At 48.2% G+C, this 21,435-nt stretch overlaps 1 protein-coding gene across 2 annotated transcripts in view; it reads right to left on the bottom strand.

Moving 5' to 3' along the window:
* ARHGEF3 (Rho guanine nucleotide exchange factor 3) overlaps window positions 1-21,435 on the bottom strand; it is a 315,292-nt gene that overhangs the window by 258,107 nt on the left and 35,750 nt on the right. Inside the window, exon 1 of one of the 2 annotated variants that reach the window (XM_080807094.1) lies at window positions 2,464-2,468. The exons of the other annotated variant lie outside the window; for it this stretch is intronic. The gene's annotated coding sequence lies outside the window, so the exon portion shown is untranslated. Of the gene's footprint in view, window positions 1-2,463; window positions 2,469-21,435 lie in introns of those variants that run through there. 2 annotated transcript variants of the gene reach the window in all.

Here is a 21,435-nt window from a genome sequence, read left to right as displayed (position 1 = left end):
AAAACTTGGCAAAGGAAAGGCAACGCCCTCCGAGCTTCCTTCCTGGAACCCTCCAGTGGCTTGTCTGGGTTTACCAGCCGGGTCTTCCTTCCATTCCCTTGGGTTGGGTTCCTGGTGCTGTCAGTCTATGCCTGACATTTCCTCTTTCTCTGGCCAAGGTCAGGCACATAAACAAACTACTCTAATGTAAGAGCCAGCATCATCTCCCACCCACAGGTCCCCTTTCAAGTAACTGCCTCCTCCATGCACCAGCACTCCCCAACATCTCACCTCGGGCCAGCCCGGGAACCTGAGCCTTCCCCATGCACTCAGAGAATAGTGTAGTCCCTGCGGTCCCTGAGATAAATGGGGGCACAAGGGATGAATCGATCACCCTCTTTATAGGATGTCCACTTCAAATCCGCAAAGGAGAGGTGCAGCATGGCTCAGCTGGTTGAGCATCCGACTCTTGGTTTCAACTCAGGTCATGATCTCGGGGTCATGAGATCTGTGAGGTTGAACCCTGCATCCAACTCCCCTCTTGACATGGAGTCTGCCAGAGAAATTCTCTCTCCTTCTCTTCCCCCCACCCCACCCCCTATTCAAGCATGTGCGCTCTCTCTCTCTCTCTCTCTCTCTCAAATAAATACACAAAATCTTTAAAAAAAAAATCCACAAAGGAGCCCAGCCTAAAATGTAGACCATAAAAGTCAAAAGTTTAAGCTACACTGTTGGGCAAAAGAGACTCCGCTTCTGCTGAGAGTGCCTTTAGGATTTGGGAGATGGGAAATGCAGGAATAACTAAAGAGAAATGACTGTGAGTACCTGTTAGCTCTTCGTCTGGATTATTGTAGCAATCCCATCACCCCCATTTGACAGACGAGGAAATTGAGGCACGACCACAGACAGGAAGCACCAGAGCAGAATGAGAGCCCGGGGAAGCAAACACTACCGTAAGAAGTCAAAGTGTCTGCTGTAACCCACCTGCCACCTGAGTGCCACCTGTCACCACCTTCACCCAGTCAAACAGGATGACAAGGACTAAAGAAGCATTCCCAATGGGAACTGTGTTTATTGCACAACAGAAAAGCCTCAGCATGAATCAGAGTCACAGGGAAGTTCCCTAATCAATACAGCATTCCAGTAGCTGGACAGTCTGCCCCTCCTGTCCCATCAGCTCTGCCTAAGACCTTAACTGTCCACGGCTAGTAGCTAAGCGTAAAGTTTGGAGAAGCAACTTGAGTCCTTAAAGGGAAATGGGCATCGCCTCCACAAGGCTCTGCTCCCTACTATGCAAAAGGCAGAGAATAATGTTAGTAGTGTGCCCAGCACAGGGCCTGCTCCTTATACCATAACTTGGCACATAAAGGGAAGGCTGTGGGATAAAAATAACCCCAAGGGCTTACTTGCCAAAAATTTTCTAGTGCACAAAATGCTTTACATATAACATCTTGTTTGGGGCAAGTTCCTGGTTAGGACATCAGCAGCACACAACAGGAGAGACAAATGCACAACATACACCCCTCCCCCAAAAAATGAGCCACTAGCTTACCTGTAACACCGTAGGTCGATAAAGGTCACACACCCCACTCACTGTCTGTAAAGTCATCCCTAGCACCTGGTGCCCAGCTGGCGCTTAATAAATGTTGAATGAATTCTGAATCAATAGGAACCACTCTTGCTAGGATCTGCTACTTACTCTGCTGCCTTGAGCCACACAAAGCAAGTATATATATATAGAAACCACCCCAGGCGCACATTCAAGTAACGTGAGCGCAAATCACTGAGAGGCCGGGCTATGTCCACACCTGCCGGGGAGCTCCCAGCTGTCGGTGTCAAGGACCAGTGTGAAGTCCACGTGGAACGGCCACACGGATGAGACAGGCTTCTCTTGTTTTTAAACAAACCATCAAAGAGGCTCACGGCTTCCCACAAAGAAACCCCACACCTTCGGCCAGGAGACAAGGAACTCATTAGGCAGGGCTGCCTACCATGTCCATTGTCAGCAGGCACCATCCGGGCCCTCGGAGATCAGCTCCCAGGAGCCCACATGCTGACAGGCGGCATCCGGGACGATCAGATTTCTATCGGCAACGACACATGGCATTTGTTGCCCCTTCAGGATCCCACTCCACCCCCAGGAGGCAGCTCACAGCTTCTCCTACTTCCTCAACAATCACGCCTTTAAGAAAACGGCGATGTGTTGGGGGCACACACAACATGAGCAACACAATTGCAAATGCAGGGTGCTGCCTGCCCCGCACAGCCCGCTAGGCACAGTCACAATTCCTCGTGCTCCCCTGCTCTCAAGGACGTGCCCACAAATCCGTCTCTGCCCCATCCAACGAAACCACATCTACCCCAGCCCACGAACACCACAAGAACCTCCCTTCCAACACTCAGAGAACAACTCTCCCCAGCTGAGTGTTCCCTCAGCTCCGCAGCACCCCCTGCTTAAGACGGCCGAAGTTCAAAACCACTGACCCCCATCCCGGTGATTCCCTTTACAGAAAGTCGGAAGTCAGGATAGTGGTCCGCCCCTCCCCCAGCCGCCATGGAGGGGGCCACGGGCAACAATTCTGGGCACCGCTCATGCTGTGCTTCCTGATCTGAACGCAAAGGTGTGTTCTGCAGGGGGGTGGGGGGAGCCAGAGAGCTATGTGGTTACGTGCAGCCTCTTCTGCTTGGGTGTTATTCGTCCACAAAAAGTTAATAAATAAACTGTGGATTCACATGAATTCTGTTTGTTCTGGAACTTTAGAGATTGGAGGTGGGGGTTCAATTACACCATACTTCAGCCACATAAATCACAGACTTCCCTTCTCAACAGCCTGAAAAACCAGTTGTTCCCGCTGCTGAGAACCATAGATCGCACTGATTTCAGAAACCCTTCCAACAGCCCTGAAGGAAAGGCGGCCACAAAAGAGTAGCGGTGGCACATGCCTCCTGCTGAACCTGAGCTAGAACCAATTTTGTTTGTTCCAAGATCAGGCTTGGAAAGTGACCCCGTGGTCTTCCAGATGAAAACAGGCAGCCAGCACAGCCTGCAGAAACTCCGATTTTTAAAGCAGCCTGGAGGGTCATAGGGGACGGATGCCTTGACTATAACACACATTGTTTTTGAAAACAGAGGCCAGGCCTGCAGCACCCACCCCACCCCTCCACATTTACCTCCTTGCTAAGCCTTTTCCTAGCTGGCCAGGGACGGGTGTGTTCCAGGAACGTTGCTGCTCATGAGTCACCCTCCCGGGGCCCGACAGCTGCTCCTGGATCCTGATCAATTTCCTCCAAAAGACTGGCTTTGGCGTTTGGGGTTCACGCTGCACTAACTTGCAAAAATAGAACTCTCCTTTTTAAAGCAGGCTGAGCAGCACATGAGTACATAAGTCTCCGACCATGCATCACCCTCTCCCCCATCCCTCACCCCCCCCCGCCCCAGGCGCCCCCCCCCAACCCCATGCGCCACCCCCCCCCCGCCCCCAACCCCTGCAGAACAGGAAACATTCATTTCTGAGCCCCTTGGTCAGTCATTTGGCCACACCAACCATCTAACAGATGCAAATTTCTCATCACCTTATCCCAGCAGGGCTGCTCTGCTGGGCAGCTGGGGTTTGATGCCACAGTCCAGAGGCAGCACCGGTCTTTTCTAGCCCAAGGACAAGACTGACTTTGGCCTGACATCATGGCGATTATCCTAGCCTGCTTCATGCTAAGATCTCCAAAATATTTTAAACGGTATAGATTCTTGGGCAGAAAATTCTGTTGAACCACGCTGGATGTACTTTCCTAGAACAGCTCAAACTTCGGCAAAATTAAATCCATGCACTGTTCAGGATGATGAGTCTGAGGAGGCGGCTCTGCCAAGAACAGCCTCTTCTGGGTACGCGCAAACGTCCTGGAGTCGACCGAGAATGGAGACAGGCTCCCTGGGGCCCCTTCCTCCTGCTGCCACTCTGTGAGCTCCACAGAAGAGCTGGGATGACCCCCGCCACCTGCAGTAAAACTCCATCCAAGAGCCCTCATGGAGGCCAAACACACTATCCGGGTAACACTGGGAGGTGGGGGAGGGGAAGGCCTGGGATTGGAGCCCCAGAGACCTGGATTCAAATCCAGCTCTGAAATCATGAATAAGTCACATCTCTCCAGACCTCAATTTCCTCCTCCGCAAATTCCACAGGCACAAGCAGAGCATGTCTTAAGTCCCTTGCAAGCTGGTGGCTTTTCAATTCCAGCCCAGAGATGTAATTTAAAGGTTTTTTGTGTGTGGGGGGGGGGTGGGTTTTTTGGGTGTTTTTTTTTTTTTTTTTTTGGCTGATTGGTTGCAAACCTTTCAAACTCTGAAGTGCTTTCAGGAAAAATCTGGAGATTTTACATTAAGATCCTGACTTCTGGAGTCTCTTTGGAAATCAGCAGATCTGGTCACAGTGGGCTTGCATTCCCAAAAGGAGGCAGGAACTGGAGGAGGAAACAGTCCCCAGGACAGGGAACAAACCACCCATGCCGCCCTGAGGGTCCTGTGAACACTTCAGTTTGGGACTCCTGACACTAAGTCTGGCTTATTTTCTTTCCCTTTAACATATCGCTTAACTTTCTCACTTTTCATTTCAGCTGGAAGACTCATGAATAAATTCTGAAGTCAAAATATTCCACAGATAATCTATTCTGTGCAAATCCACAACATTGGGGACCTGCATCCCAGCCCACCAGCAATTCTCCTAATTGACCGTCCAGGGACCCAGAGCTGTTTTAAAAGTCCTCCCCCCACCCTTTGACCTTTGTGGGCTGTCTCATCCAACCCCCTACCCCTCATCCAGGTCTCTCAGCCCCCGAGCCAGGGACACGTGTTTGGGAGCTGGGACAGTGAGGTCAGAGACGGGCGGGTTTCTGAGGAGGTCAGAACCACATCTGCATTCTGTCATCCTTCTGGACAGGCCAGCATGTGCAGGGCTGCCTGTGGGCCTGCCAAGTCTCTGGAGCAGTTCAAACAACAAGCGAGCCACGTTGCAGCAAGAAGCAACGAGGAGTGCGTGTGGAGAAGAGGCTCGGGCAACTCAGTTGCGTCTGCAGGACGAAGCAAGGCGGGTATCGGGGGAGGAATTCAGGGCTCATCTCTTGAAAGGAAACACCTCAGCCAAGAGGAGCAGGAACGGGAGCTCTGTTCCCAAACCAGTCACGTCTCACTGGTAGTAATAACAGTGTAATGACAGGGACGGGGACAATAGCAGCCCCATGACCACTAACACGTGAGCCCTTCCTCTGTGCCAGGTGCTGGTGGTATTATCACACTGCTTTAGAAGAGAGGAAACCGAGGCCCTCGGAGGCCACAGGCTTGAATACGATCACCAGGCAGCAAGTGGCAGCTCATGAACCAGATCCCAGGCAGCTGCCTCCTGAGCCCAGCCTCTCCCACACAGCTTCCTGCTGCTTGTCTAGTATGTGAGCCTCAGAGCACCGGGCCTTGCTCCTTGGGATTCAGGGACACCTGCCCTTTCTGTACTGTGTCACGTTAAAAATCACAGGGGAATGGATTTGCACGTGCCCTCCTTGCTCCGTGGTAACTATGTCTACTGACCTCTAAACACACAGGTCATTGCGGAGGGCTATACACAAAAACCACATATGCTATTCTTCACGCAGAGTTTGGAGGATTTTTAAGATTAATTTTGGCCATTCGCAATCTGTCCCTTACTCACCAGGGTTAGGCGTGCAAACTACCCCCCGCCTCTCTGGCCCCATTCACAGTAAACGGTCTGCTCCCTCGAGCCCTGGCTCCCAAGAGCCCCAACCACCGTTAGGAAGAAAGGATCCCAGCATTCGTGAAAAGGCCTGACTAGCGGGAAGGGCTCTTGTGAAAAACAGACATGGGCTGTTTTACAAAATGTACTTTACCCCCAAAAAAGAGCTGTCGGGGCCCTCCCTCACTATCTCTAGTTCTTAATTTACCCCCGCTCTGTTAAACTTAGAACAGATGAGCAACAGCCAAGTTTGAGGGAGGAAATGAGCAAAAGAGGAGGGTACTAAGAGGTGACACAGGATCTCCAGAAAGGTGACCAAAAGGAAACTTCAAAGCAGGATTTGGCCCCAGGGACAAGGTTTCTCTCCCCAGTCCTGGTGATGGGGTGCATCGCTGCATGAGAGCACCATCAGGAACTTGCAAACTGCCGACATGGGAAGTCAATGAGGAAAGGTGAAGCTGGGATCCACGTGCCATATTTCATAAAATAGGGAAGGGTTCAGCCTAATGAGGAAACACAAGCACAGTCTAACAAAAAAAGTTATAGGCATCAGGAGGTTAAAGTTAAACCACCTGGAACTTACATGGACATGCTGGTTCCGAGCACAAGCTCTCAGACAAGAATCTCACTCTTTTCGTGCCCTAAGAGGGAACCCTCTGAAGAGTCCCCATCTGGGCGCGCTGAGGACAGCCGTTCCCTCTGGAGGCTGAGGGACTCCCAACCCCAGCCCCTCGCTGGCAAGCTGTGCCTCCTCCCTTGCCCCCAGGTGACCTTGGCAACATGTGGAGATCCTTTTGGTTGTCACGAGTTGGGGGAAGGTGTGTTACTGGCATCTGGCTGGTACAGGCTGGAGCTGCTGTGCCCTATGACATACAGACCAGTTGTCCTGTCCAGAATGGCTGTGGTGTGCAGGCTGAGAAACCCAGATCTGCACCGAAGCAAAGGTGATGGGTGAAAGTTTGACATCAAAAAGAAAGGTGTCCCACCACGATCATGAATTTACCTGCTGTGTGACCTTGGACTTTGGTCCCCTCACCTGCATGAGGGGATGATCAGTCCCGAATCCTGAGTGAACTCTGCTGGGGCTTAAGGAGACCTGGTTTTGGCAAGTGCTTGGTCACAGGTTTCACTCCATCTTCATCCCCCACAAGGCTTGCAGACTCTCTGACTTGCACTGAGGCTAAAGGAGATGGGATGGAGAGAGAAGCTGTGGAGTCTGGTTGGGGGGAGGAGCAATGTCTCCCGTGTCTCCAGACTGCCCCCTGGGTCCTACACAGACCCACTGAGGATGTGGCTCCCTGGTGGAGAGACGGGAACTCGATGGGCCTGGGACCTCACTGCCCCTAGCAAGCGATGCCAGGTAGGTGGGGTTGATGACAGGTTGGGGTCTACAGGGCAGGTCATCAGCTCCATGACCTGCCTTAAAACCCAGGAACTGCTCCCATTCCTACAACAAGACAACCACAACAGGAATAAGAATAATGTCCAAAATCTATTGAACACTTAACCTGTGTCTGGCCAAGAATTAGGCCCTCTTCATGGGTGCTCTCATTTAATCCTCACAACCACTGTAGGAAGTGGGTGAGATGAATATCTCCATTTTACAGGAACTAAAGTGATTTGTCCAAGGCCTCCCAGCTCAGACATAACTGGCTTTCACACCCAGAGCTCAGACATCACAGTCCACAACCTTATGCAAAATAGCACCGTCCTCCAAAACTGTACCACTTCCATCACCAACTGGACCACCATATTCTAGAAGAAAAAGCCAGAAACCAAACTGATACCATAATTTCAATTAAAATAATTAATGTGTATGCACATGCATACCAATGCAAGAAGGAAATTTCCTGCAATATTCACTGATTAACAGCATTTACTGATGAGTGGTAGAATTACACGTGATTATTTTATGGCCTCTTTATATTTTTCTAAACTTCTCAAAGTTTTCACAATGAACACAAATAGTTAATAATAAAACATCTTTTTTAATTAAATTTATAAAATTTGCTTTTTTAACGTACTACTTTTTAGCAAAAAATCCACCAAACGGCCTTAAATTATTGTCTAGACCAGAAGCTGACAAACTATGGTCTGCCTGTTTATGTAAATAAAGTTTTATTGAAACACAGCCACACCCATTCATTCACATAAATGACTGTGCCTGCTTTTTGCAACACCAGTAGAGCTGAACAGCAGTGAGTAGACACACGGGAACACTACACCCTTTTCTAATCTGGCCTAAGACGGACCTCTTATTTTCCCACTTCAACTTCTCCTCACAATGTGTCTCTGCTTATTTTGTTAGAGCCCAAACTGGACATAGCAGGAAGCTACTGAGGCTAAAGCCCTTCCTTAGAAAGGTATCCATAGGGTCTTGCGCTTTTACAAAATTTGGAAAAGGATATTTTTGAATTTTTTTTTCTTGAGGAAGCCCTCCCCCAGATTAGGCTCCTCAAACCTGGATCCACCCCTACCTAAAGCCCCAGACACTTCATTGTCCTTATTCCATTTTTTTTTTTTTAAGATTTTATTTATTTGAGACAGACAGAGAGAGCGAGCACAGAGGAAGAGTAGGAGGGAGAAGCAGACCCTCCACTGAGCGGAGAGGCCGATGTGGGGCTCGATCCCATGACCCTGAGGTCATGACCTGAGCCGAAGGCAGAGGCTTAATTGAACCACCCAGATGCCCCACCCTTATTCTATTTTTAAGACCACAACCTGTTTGGTGGTGATTGGTACTACCAATCCCCAAGCAGCTTTAGGCACGATGAGCTCTTTGGATTTCCAATCCCCCGATGGCCAGCTCCCACAGATCGAAGCAGCTACCCTTCAATACACAGCTCCAGAGACCACAGGGAAGGGACCCCAGCCACCCACCCAGGCCAGTCCTCAGGATCCACCAGGAAGCTCAGAGCAAACCATCCAGACAGAGGAGCCCTGATGGCACCCACAACCATGACAGGAAAGGAGTAACACACCTGCTCACCCATACCGTCTCTCAGCCATTCGTTACCTGCACTGAAACCACACTAGTCAATGCAATTTATGTATTTCCTGATACAGAGCCGTCACATTTTCAAAAGATAAGAGGCAGGCGGATGTTACAAAACTGTCTTCTAAAAAGTCAAGTCGGTCACAAGAACAAAAAAAGGATCACATCACACAACGTGTGCACAAATACCTTATTGTTTAGTTTAAAAACTTCTTCCAATTCACACCATTCTGGTGGGGCACTTACATCAATCCAGAGCCTACAGAGCCCAGTTGTCCAATCAGATGCCCATCCACGCCTTAACGGTCAGTGGATAGTGTCCTTCACTCTCTAGCTCCTGGTCTATTCTTATCTCGTCTCTCTCCAGTGTGGGGAGGGGGCTTTGTGGGGTGCAGCTGGCCGTTTTGATAAGCAGGTGTCATGAGTATGAAAATGACCTTGCTCATCAGCTGGTGGGAACCCAGCAGACAAGGGAGTCACTGTATCACCGTCTACCAGGTCCCAGCCCCCAAAACAAGGCACAGTGAGGCCCGGGGGTTGGGGGAGGGAAGCTCTCCCTCTCTCTCTCTCTCTCTCTCTCTCTCACACACACACACACACAGACACACACACACATACCCCAAACTGGGGGGGAGTCACCAGACAAAAGGAAACCTGCATAATTTCACCATTTCACCCAGGAGAGGAAAAGATTCCGCTGAACAGGAAAATTAAAATCTAACAGTGAGAATGTGTTGAGGTGTTTCCCAAACAGCAGAGAGAGACAAAGATAAACAAAGGACACTGATCTCTCAGAAAATCAAAGGGAAAGTCTGCATTCTCTGCAGAGCTGGCAAACGCAATTAGGAGAGAGTCGGTGGATGTGGAAGGAGAGCGATGTATACTCACCCAGCTGATTCCAGCCTCCAGACAGCCAGGGCCGTGTCAATGCTGTTACTGTACCAGCCACTGGAAGGAGGCCAACACGCAGGATATGCTCTGGTGGTGGGGGGAGAGAATGTCCCCTAACCCAGTTTCCAATTAAATGTGGGTTAACTGGCACTGCTCCTTGCAGCTCAAGGGGCCGATTCAGAGCTGCAAAGAGCGTTTTTCAAAATTAAAAAAAGAGCTGAGCCCGCCAAGCCAGCACCTTTTATTTCTCCCATCCTGTCAGTTGCTCAGCCTGACCCATGGCTCGCTGAGTTGACGCGTTGGTCCTCGGAGAAAGGAGCCCTCCCCATCACCATCAGCTCCAGACCAAGACACCCTCCCGACACATGTGGGGCTGAACTCCATTCTGCATTTCCCATGGAGTGGTCACTGCTGCCCAAGGATGAGTCACCCGTGAAAGCTACACATTGTCCCCCACAGACAAAAACGCTCAACCCAGGAGAGTGGTCCATTCACTCTTCTCCAAGCGCGGACCTCTGCTGGTAACTTCCAGAGGCTCCTGCCGCCCAGGCAGTCACTCTTCTCTTCGGTCACTGACACAAACATGAGGAGAGAGCTTTTGGTGACATTCTAGCACGAAGAGAGTGCAGACTATGAAAACTGAAGCCAACTTCCAGCAAGGTGTTTACAGGCCAAAGAGAAGTACAGATCAATTTGTTGGCAGTAATACTAAGTCACATTGATTGCACATCGACGAAGGTACTGGGCCAAGGAAGTATGCTTTACCCATGATCTCATTCAGTCCTCAGAGCTACCCTATAAGGTAGGCCCTATGATTAGCCTCACTTTACATTCAAGGAAACTATAGCCCGGAGAGGTTAAGCCATCTACCCAAGGTTACACCATGCAACAGTCAGGATTTGAATCAAGGCATTCCATCTTCAGAGTCTGGTTCTTAAATACCACGTTATCATTATTACTAAACCAATTTAGAACTGCAAAATTAAAGGCATGTTAGAGTGTTCATATTTGCGGGGAGGTTATGGTCTTGTCGGCCTACTTTTATATCACTTCTCACCCTACCTCCCACCAAGAGATGCTAAAAACTGGCTTTTCAAATACAAAAATCACATGTGCCAGACAATGTGATGGGCACACGACACCTGTCAAGACCACCCTATGAGGTTGGTATTAATATGATCCCATCTACAGATAAAGACACTGAGGTTCAGGAAGATTAACAGCCTTGCCCAAGATCATAGAACAGAGCAGAGACTTGAACCCAAGAATGTCAGTTACCAGCACCTACATTCTTTCTATTATATATAGCACCTTTCACAGAGCTTCAAGATTTTCCGGGGGGGGGGGGGAATCAAGAGTATCATGAAATGAGAGTCAGACCAAAGTAGGTGGCTGGCCTATAACAGCAGATCATCTGTCTAGCCTTGAACCTGCATCAGCCCATGACCTTCGGCAGACCCTACCTCTCTTGAGACCTCAGTTTCCTCATCTGTGAAAGAGGAGAAAGAGAGCAAGGAGGGCTTCCAATACTACGACTGGACAGTGCATTCGCAGCCCCCTAAAGTACAGACAGCTCAGCATTTATCCTCTGTAGATGGTAACTTTCCTCCTCTCTCCTCACACGAGTCTTTAGGAACAGGTTCCTATCTGTCCCTGGACTCAGGTCGGTACACCCAGTAGAGAGTTCTTAGGGACAGCCTGAGGCCAGGCTCTACTGGGGCAAAGCAGGGGGGCTGGGAAGAAGCTAGTAAGGAATGTTTGAACAAGGGGCGCCTGGGTGGCTCAGTGGGTTAAAGCCTCTGCCTTCGGCTCAGGTCATGATCCCAGGGTCCTGGGATTGAGCCCCACATCGGGCTCTCTGCTCGGCAGGGAGCCTGCTTCCTCATCTCTCTCTCTGCCTGCCTCTCTGCCTACTTGTGATCTCTGTCTGTCAAATAAATAAATAAAATCTTAAAAAAAAAAAAAAGAATGTTTGAACAAGTACTGCACCTTGATCTGAAGACTAGAAACATATGTAGAAAATCACTGAATTTGCCCTGAATTTGACACACACCATATATAAAATAAAGCTTCAAAGACAAAAAGTATGTGAAGACATGACAAATCAGACAAGGCAAGATTTTGCCAAACTAAAACTTGGTTACTATACAAGCTCCACATAAAATATTTAACATCCTGTCAAAGACACCCCTTTAAAAGTATCTACCTTCTAAGTTTATTTTGGAAAGGGGACAATAGAGAATCACCAAGATGAATGATTACATTGGGCAAGTGCGTCAGCAGTAAGGGTGACCCAAGGTCACCCTTCATTTAACAACCAAATCTCAAAGTGCCTAGTTGACACCTTAATTCCCTACTCCTGTTTCTATGTGTAATTCAGGGGAATGAGTAAGGCCTAGAATTTCAGATAGAGACTTAGAATCTGGCTCTGACACTGACCTGCTGGGCCCTAGGATTAGATCACAGCCCCTTGCAGTCTCCCCTCCGACCTATGAAAAAGGACAGCAAAGACCACCAAAGAAGGGGGATCACTGGCCCCAATGACATGGACATCGGGTATTTCTGTGCTTCTGATTGCCCGTCTGTGGGTAATAGTACTTGGCCATCCTACCCACTCCCCTCTCAGTCCAAGGGTTCAGATAAGGCTGATCTTATCCCCGACCCTCAAGGTCCAGAAGACAGCATGTGTCCCAAGCAGAACAAACATGAGTCTACTTGGGAAGTCTTGTTGGAACAAGTGGGAAGGATAAACTCTCAGCCTACAGCTGTGGGAGAATATCAGAGTGTTAGAAGCTCCAGAGCTGGAGCTTCTGGGAGGTATCATGTAAAGGAAGTCTTCCTGGGAATGAGGCCAATACAGAAGAAAGTGGAGCCAAGAGAAGGAAAGAGTGAGAGCAAAACCTAATAATGCTGCCCCTGGATCCAGCTATGCCTGAAGCTACCCACTCTTGGGCTGTCCATTTATATGAACCATATATGCCCTTAATCCACGTTGAATCCAGGCTAAACTGTGTTTCTGTCGCTTGGAACAACAACAACAAATCCTGACTAATGGAACCATTGCACAGAATTGTAAGAACTCCGAGCTACAAGGGGCACTGGAGGCCATCCAACCAGAGTGCTTTGCACATAGCAGCATTCAGTAGCAATATGCTGGCCAAAAAAATTAATGGTTTGTTCATCACTCCACTTCTGACTTCTCAAACTGAAGTTAAGCCATCCTGTTGACATTATTCTAAACCGCAGGATAAATCAACTGCATCTTCACGGAGCAGTAATTCAAACGACGGCAAGTAGCTTGAAATGGTTTTTCCTTAAAAGAAATACAGAGCTCGGGGCACCTGGGTGGCTCAGTGGGTTAAAGCCTCTGCCTTTGGCTCGGGTCATGATCTCAGGATCCTGGGATCGAGCCCCACATCGGGCTCTCCGCTCAGCGGGGAGCCTGCTTCCCCCTCTCTCTCTGCCTGTCTCTCTGCCTACTTGTGATCTCTGTCTGTCAAATAAATAAATAAAATCTTTAAAAAAAATAAAAAAAAATAAAAAAAATAAAAGAAATACAGAGCTCAACCAAATGTGGCTCACCCCAGGAAGGCAAGGATGGGTCAATATTAGGGAAATCTATCCATATAATTTATGTCATTAACAGGATCAAGAGGAAAAACATGTCTCCTTACATGCCAATCTTATTAAATTTCAACATTTATTCCTTTTTTTAAAAAAATCTCTTAACAGAATAGAAATAGAGAGCAACTTCCTTAAGAGATATATAGCTTAAACTGAGAGCAGGGATTCCTACTGGTGTCAGCGGAAGGTAAAAATGACCCAAGATATCACCATTGTTTAACATTACTCAGGAAGCATTTGCCAATCTTTTAGACCAATAAACAAAACAAAGTTTTACCAGTTGAGAAGGAAAAAAAAGCAAAATTCCATTAACTTGCAGATGATGTGATTATGTTATGTGCCCAGAAAAAAATTCTCCCCACAAAAAAATAAAATAAAATAAGCTCTAAAAAACTATTAGAACCAGTAGGACAATTGTATAATATCTGTCAACATTAATAAAAGAAATTATTCATCAATAGCTTTCCTAGATACAAACAAAACAAAAACAAGAAAACATGAGTGATTTTTCTAAAACACATTCCTTCTTGCACTGTTTTTTCCACTCCCTGTTTAGTTCCCTGCCCTTACAAAACCTAAACCGAACTACAAAACCCTGCAGGGCAGGGACCCTGTTAGAAGTCATCTGGCTCCCGCCTGTGCTGGTCCCTGTAGATCCCCGAGCTCAGCACAGTGCCTGGCACACAGAGAGCCTCCATCAGTACCCACCCGTGAGGAAGACGTTGGCTTCTGGTCGGACTGCACGCAGGCGGGACCAAAGCCACATTGCCCCAGCCGCAGTCCTGGGGAAAGTCTTCACCTGAGTTCCCATACTCTCCTCCCACCTAGAAAGCAAATGCCTCAAGACTCTCTCCATCCACACCCCAGCAGAACTCCCCAGACAAAACCAGTGCTTTGTAACTGCATCTTGATTATTCTGTGGGCCGGGTGAACTCTTCAACCATTGGGGTTCCACACCCCCACCCCCAGCCTCCCCGGCTTTCCAAACCTGATTCTCTACTTTTGGAGTTGAAAAGGTTGATTTACCTCCAGGGAAAGTGCCAGGCTCTTGCCTAGAAGGAATGTCTATCCGATTCCCTAGGAGGGAGACTGCCACACCTGCTCCCCACCAGCAAGGGTTCAGCATCAGGACCAAGGCTGCCTTTCACCCAAGACCCATCTTCCACAGACTGGGGGCTGTAAGAGTTCCATGAATTGGGTTTCCCAGTACCACCTCACAATGTTGTGCCCATTTGAGTGCCCTCCAGTCTGAGTGCTTTTAAACATTTCCTAGTGGGCAGTGTGTGCCAGACCCCACTAGACCTTTCCATAAGCCCTTCTTGTTCTATGTCTCCTAATCTCTAGCGATGACTTATACTCATGTCTCCTTCTACACTGTGAGCATGGTCCACATCCAACTGTACCCCTAGACACAGACTGTACAGCCTGCCGGTGCATGGAGCACATGAATAGTACTCGGATAATTGTTGGCTGTTTTTTTTTAAGAGATCAGCATACATTAGGGACGTTCACTGGAAAGTAGAGGGCATGTGTTCTGATGGCTCTTCCTTGGGTCTGTGGTTGGTGGGAGAACGATTTAGGGACTGAGAGCAGACTTAGGCTGTGTGCCAGGTGCTGAGTAACTGAACTGGGCATTGCTTACTGAACCTTCCTGTCGACTTGGGGACCTAACTGCCACTGTTATCTGCCTTTCCCGGATGGCGAACTGGGACTTGGAAAATGTTGACACTGAGCCAGGATCATCACCGCCTCCCCTAACACTCTCCTGACAGTTCCCCTTGTCACTGGAGCCGCCCTATAAGAAGGAGGCCTCTGGGAATTAGGACACACTGATGGGCTCCCATGAGCAGAATGTCCACCCTCCGTGCCTCAGTGGACAATCCTGGCTAAAATCTCAGTCCCACTCCTGGGGCAGACACAGCAGCGCCCCCCCAACCCCACACCATTCTGTAGGGGAGCTCTGAGCTCCTGTCTGCAGAGAGAAGGTAAGCGAGGGTCCCAATCATATGAGAAGCAGATGGGGTGGTGAAAAGGCTTCCTCCACTGAGCCAGTCAAAGACAGGTTTAAGTCTGAGCCCTATAATTACCTGTGACGTTAGGGCAGGTACTTAAAACTGTGTTTCCTCATCTGCAAAAGAGAGACAAACAGTGTGTCTTCTGCTCAGTCTCTGTGATGTCTGGAGCCAACGTATATAAAAAGCCCTTGAGGAAGGAATCAGCAGGTACTGTTATAACTTGGAGAAGTTATAATGTTATAACTTATAAGGTACCGTAATAACTTGCCCTGTAGAGGATTAGCCAGGCCCACCAGAGAACTGAAGGGCTTTTTCAGTGTCTTCATGGCTGTTCTCCCAAGACCTGTCCTAATCAATGCCTTTGGTCAGTACAAGGACAGATACGGCCTTGGTGAAATAAACTGTTAACAAAGCAGCACTTGAGGTTCAGAAGCCTGAGTCTGTGTCTTGGCTCTTTTATTCCTTCACAAGAGGACCAGAGTGTAACCCTTTGTTTCTCAGAATCTTAGTTCCTCACCTGTCCAATAACATCATCTCCCTTAAGAGTCTTCATGTGTCTCAAAAAAGATCATGTGTACTGATTAAATCACTTTAACAATAACCTAGTAAGCGGTCTATGGGGTTATGCCAATGAATGCAATAAGGAGCCTGTTCTCACATTTATTCAACCCAGGTTTATTGACTACTTGATCCCAGGCACTGCCCTGAGGAATCAATGAGAAGACACACAGACCCCATGTGCCTCCATGATGGGCTCATAGTTGTTTTAAACAATATATGGAAAATTGTAGGTTTGAAAGGACGCTCACCCATCAACCAACACCCTTCTTTGAAGCCACTGAGGAATCTGAACGAGAAGTAAAGAAACACCCAAGGTCACACAGCCAGGAAGAGGGCAGTGTTTGCACGGGAGAGTTTCTGCTTGAATAAGAACCTTTATGAAGATACCGCTTATTCTCAACGGATTCACCAGCAGGCTTATAAAATGGGTTGGAAGACTCGTTCCAGCTCTTGCCTACTATTTAAACGTTCCTAATGGGGGCACCTGGGTGGCTCAGTTGGTTAAGTGACTGTCTTCAGCTCAGGTCATGATCCTGGAGTCCTGGTATCGAGTCCCACATCCAGCTCCCTGCTCAGCAGAAAGTCTGCTTTTCCCACTGACCTCTCTCCTCTCATGCTCTCTCTCTTTCATTGTCTCTCTCTCTACCTCTCAAATAAATAAATAAATATTTTTTTAAAAGTTCCTAATGAAAACAAAATAATTATGGAACATTGAAAAAAATAAAATTAAATTAAAAAAAAACAAAACAAACCAAAAACTGCTAAACAATTCAAATCCAACAATTGTGTTTTTGGTTATTTTGCCTTTCTATCCTAGGCACCATCACTAAAGCTCTGGGAGGAAGCCTCGATGGCCCAGCATGTCCCCAGTGTGGTCTATGCAACAGCAAATGTGGGGAGCTGCACACTCTACCCTCTCCTGAGAGGCCCCTCCATGCACACTGACCTTTTACAGGCTATTTGGGATCTGAGAAAAGTCACATATAAGTGAGCTTAAGTCTGCAAAACCCAAACAAGTTTGGCGACAGGCCCCATTGTCCCCTGCAAAGCCTACTGGTGTTTGGAAGAAACCATATTCTAATGAGCAGATTATAGGAAACACTGCAGTGATCTCTAAGAAGACAGCATGGAGAGTGACCTTACGCAAGGTCACAGGGCTGGTGAGTCCAAGAGTCAAGGCTAGAGCCTCAGGTCAGGAGAGGTTGCACTCTCCCCTTTGCTGGGTTTCCAGCTTCTCAAGGTCAGCAGCTGAATTTTGGGAGGGTGGAGGAAGTGGAGCGGGGCCCCACACAGCCCTGTGAGCAGTGAACAAGGAGCTCATAAAAATCAGTGACCAAAACAGCTCCAGCCTGAGGACAAGATGGAAGCTGATAAAGAGATCATGAGAACGACTAACCCATCTACAGGTGAGGGCTCTCAAGCAGGCTGCAAATCAGATACCCCTGAGCACCAAACAGAGGGCAAACCTGTCTTTGGGACACAGCCCTTCGTGTCGCCGTCTACAAATGACTGTTTTCTGGCCAGTTCGGTCCACCGAAGCCACTCACAGGCTGAGAGCCTACTATGCGCTGGGCCCTGAGCCAGATGTGGGTGTTCCTGCACCAGGCAAAGCTAACCCGGGAGAGGGAAGTCGAGCACAGCTGGCACAGAGGAGGTGCTCAAGACATACTGAAATACGTGAGCGAGCCTGAGAAGATCTTTATTTTCATAAAGAGACTTGTATTTGTGTGGGCTGAGAGTGAAACGTCTTTATAATTCCTTATTTGAGCATTTTCCCAAAATGCTTATGGCCGCTGAGCAGTGAAGGGATACTGACTGACCGACCCACCCACTGACTGAATGAATGGATGACTGAATGAATGAATGAATCAATCAATCAACGAACACACAAACTTAAACCTTTCCATCTCTCCAGCATGGGCTCCGTCCTAACCATGCACACATGTCACCAGTCCCTTCACAGGAGGGATTTACAAGTAGAGCAAGGACTTCTCCCTTCAAAATTTTCCTCTTCGAACATCAGAAATTTCACATGCCTAACTCCGCTGAGAAACTGAGGCCCAGGGAAGCATTAACCATCCACAGTCCCTGGTGGTCACAGAAAACTGAATTCCCCAGGGGCTTCAGCTCCTAGAAATCCTGCGTTCTCGTGAGTCAGCTCCTAGAGCTGGAAGTGGTGAGTCACCACTGCTCAGGCAATAAAGGCTGTAGGGAGAGGTCTCCTCAATAAAGTCACGAGGTTGAAAGACAAAACACCCACAAACCACCGGAGCCAAACCGGGGTCTCCAGGGAGCCGCTCTCCTCGGGAAAGCGGGGTTAGCCCTCGGAGAGCTGAGGGTCCTTCTCGCTGGCCGGCTTTGTCATATCACCATACCTCAGGGACCCACTGTCAATACTCTGCCTCCTACACTCAGTCCAGAAACACTAGTGAGCACCTACTGTGTGCCACACCCTGGTAAATGATAGTGAGCAAAGCAGTATGATCTGGCCCCATGGAATTCATAGTCCTTTCAGTGAGGCAGACACTAAAATATAAACACATACAATGAGAACATGTGTCAACTGATTACCATTTCTATTTTTTAATATTTTATTTATTTATTTGACACAGAGAGAGAGATCACAAGTAGGTAGAGGTAGGCAGAGAGAGAGGGGGAAGCAGGCTCCCCGCTGAGCAGAGAGCCCGATGCGGGGCTCAATCCCAGGACCCCAAGATCATGACCTGAGCCGAAGGCAGAGGCTTAACCCACTGAGCCACCCAGGTGCCCCTGATTACCATTTCTAAAACACAAGTAGGGGTCGCCTGGGTGGCTCAGTCGTTTGGGTGTCTGCCTTTGGCTCAGGTCATAGTCTCAGGGTCCTGGGATGGAGCCCATGTCAGGCTCCCTGCTCCATGGAGAGTCTGTTTCTCCCTCTGCCTCTGCCCCTACCCCCACTCAGGTTCACTTGCTCTCTCTCAAATAAATAAATAAATCTTTTTAAAAATAAAAATAAGACACAAGTGTGGCCCTATCAGCCTCTTGATAAAAAATCCTCCAAGGTTCCTCACCCTATGTAAGAATAAAAATAAACAGACAACCATGAAAACAGCCACCTTTATTGGGTGTTTACTATATGCCACGTACTTTATTGTGATTAACTCAGGACATGCTCCAACAACCCACTGCAACAGAGCCTATTATTATCACCACTGACCAACGAAGAATAATAGTTTTCCACTTAACTGCAGCTCACAGTGTGTGCCTCCTGCCCCCACACCCGACTCCAGATCCTCTAAGAATTCACCTTACCCATCTTTCTGTGTCTGCTGCACAGGAAGCATTCAGTAAATGGCCACTGAATGAATAATCAGTTGATGGATCAAAGGGCAAGTTTCCTTCAAGGCATTACTGGCTAACGAGCTCAGTTTCTGGAACAAGTACGGCTCGGTGTTCTAATAACAACACTAGAGGTAACTGTGATGTACAAAGAGCCAGAGTCAGACCCGGGACCTGATCCCGAGGCTTGTCTCTGTGCGAACTCAGACAATCACATCATCACCCTAGCCCAGACTGCTTAAAATTACTGATGAAGAAGCAAGATATTATAATAATGAGCCTAAGATCATCTGGGTCTACATGTGGATGTCTCTGAAACATCATGGGAGGGGGCTTTAGGAAGGCCTCGGAACTGCACACTGCCTGCTTTTTAGAATGAGATCTAAACTTGCAATTTTAGAGTAGGGTGACTGATTGGGCCTCTGGGTGCAACAGACACACTTCCTTCCACAGCTCGGTGGTTGCATTTATCCTAATAAAGCAGATTTACTCCAATGACAAATATGCCCAACCTGCTGTTTTAAAAAAAAAAAGAAAGAAAGAAGGAAGGAAAAGAAAAGAAAAGGAAAAAAAAAAAAAAAGCCTGACTCAGTCGTGTGACTCTTGAACTTGGGCTTGTTAGTTTCAAGGCCCACGCTGAGGGTAGAGATTACTTAAATATATAAATAAACCTAAAAAAAAGAAGGAAGGAGGAGCAGTGGCTCCTGGGTGGCTCAGTGGGTTAAGCCTCTGCCTTTGGCTCAGGTCATGATCTCAGGGTCCTTGGATCCAGCCCTGCATCAGGCTCTCTGCTCAGCGGGGAGCCTGCTTCCCCCTCTCTCTCTGCCTACCTCTACCTACTTGTGATCTCTCTCTCTGTCAAATAAATAAATAAAATCTTAAGAAAAAAAAGAAGAAGAAGAAGAAGAAGAAGGAAGGAAAGAAAGGGGAAAAAGAGCCCAAATTGGACTCATTTACTCTCCCACAACAGCCAACCAAGACTTCTTTACAGTTTCAACCTATCCCAGGAAGGTGACCTTTTTAGAAGTCAACCTGAAATTTTCTCATCAGCACTAGAGAGATCACATGCAAGATTAAAACCCTGCCATTCCCTCCCCAACCCAAAAAAGGTGTCTTTACCTGAAACAATCTTTCTTTTTGCTAATAACTTTCTTGCCCACCCTCCTTCCTATAAAAACCTTCCTATTCTGTATACCTCCTTGCAGCTCCTTTCTACTTGCCCAGATCATGAATCGTTTAATAAAAGCCAGTTCGATCTTCAAGTTACTTGGTTGAATTTTGTTTTCTAACACCAGAAAACCCCTTTCCAGAGAAGCATTTTGGACAAACTTGGGTGAGGCTGCCACCCCAACAAAACCCCAGAACACGCAGGAGCCTGTGTTCACATGGCGGCTGTGGACAAACACAAAACTGAACTCTCAGCTCCTACCTCTCCCCCGGGGAAGGCCATGGATGCAGACTAACAACCAAGTGTGGCTAAGGCAACCGCAAACACCAGCGTGATGGCCCCACAGCTCCGTCCTCAAGGAGAACTCAATGTGGGTATGTTTGTCACTGCAAGGGAGGGCAATGGTAGGAGCTGTTCTGTCCTAATGTTGCCTAATGGCCATAATGAGGGTAAGAACACAACTCCCTACCCTATAGGGCCATGTGAGAATTAAATGAGATACATCGGCCCAGTGATCCACACAGAGCCTGACACACAGTATCTTCTCGGAGGATTGCCAATGGTGATGACGGTGGTGACAGTCGGTGGATAGAACCACCTGAAGTAGGAAAATCCAGCCAAAGGCTCTTCAAAACCAGGAGTCTAGAGAGAAGCAGGTAATCCTGTAACATACTCTCCTGGAGAAGCATTGCTTAGATACTTTTCAGAAGAGAAAACAAAGCAGAACCCATTCCCAGATCGGACCAGGACCGCCCAGATGTCCTGGGCCATGGGACAGGTCACTAGGTCCCTCTGAGGATGGAGGTTCACCCTCTGCCATTGGGAGATGAAACCAAGTAACAGGGACCTGAGGAGATGAACTTCCCCAGAGTCAAGAGAAGGAGGAGGACATGACAACGACGGAGAAATACCATTGTTCATCCAATGGACTGGCAAAAATGGAAGAACATGAAGAGCTGGGGTCCAGCGGGAGGGCAGGCAAACAGGAGATCTGGCACCCTGTTGACAAGTTGTCTTTAGAGAATGACTTGGCAATATGTAGTAAGATCTTAAATGTATACACAGGATGGTGCAAGAACTCCATTCCTCAGTAACTTCCTAGGAGAACTATCTGCCCATGTGTGCAGGAGGCACGTACCGGACAGTGCC

Source organism: Martes martes (assembly GCF_963455335.1).
Source record: "Martes martes genome assembly, chromosome: 1".
NCBI lineage: Eukaryota > Metazoa > Chordata > Mammalia > Carnivora > Mustelidae > Martes > Martes martes.
Note: the sequence above shows the minus strand (reverse complement) of the source record. Positions and strands in the feature narration are given on the sequence as shown.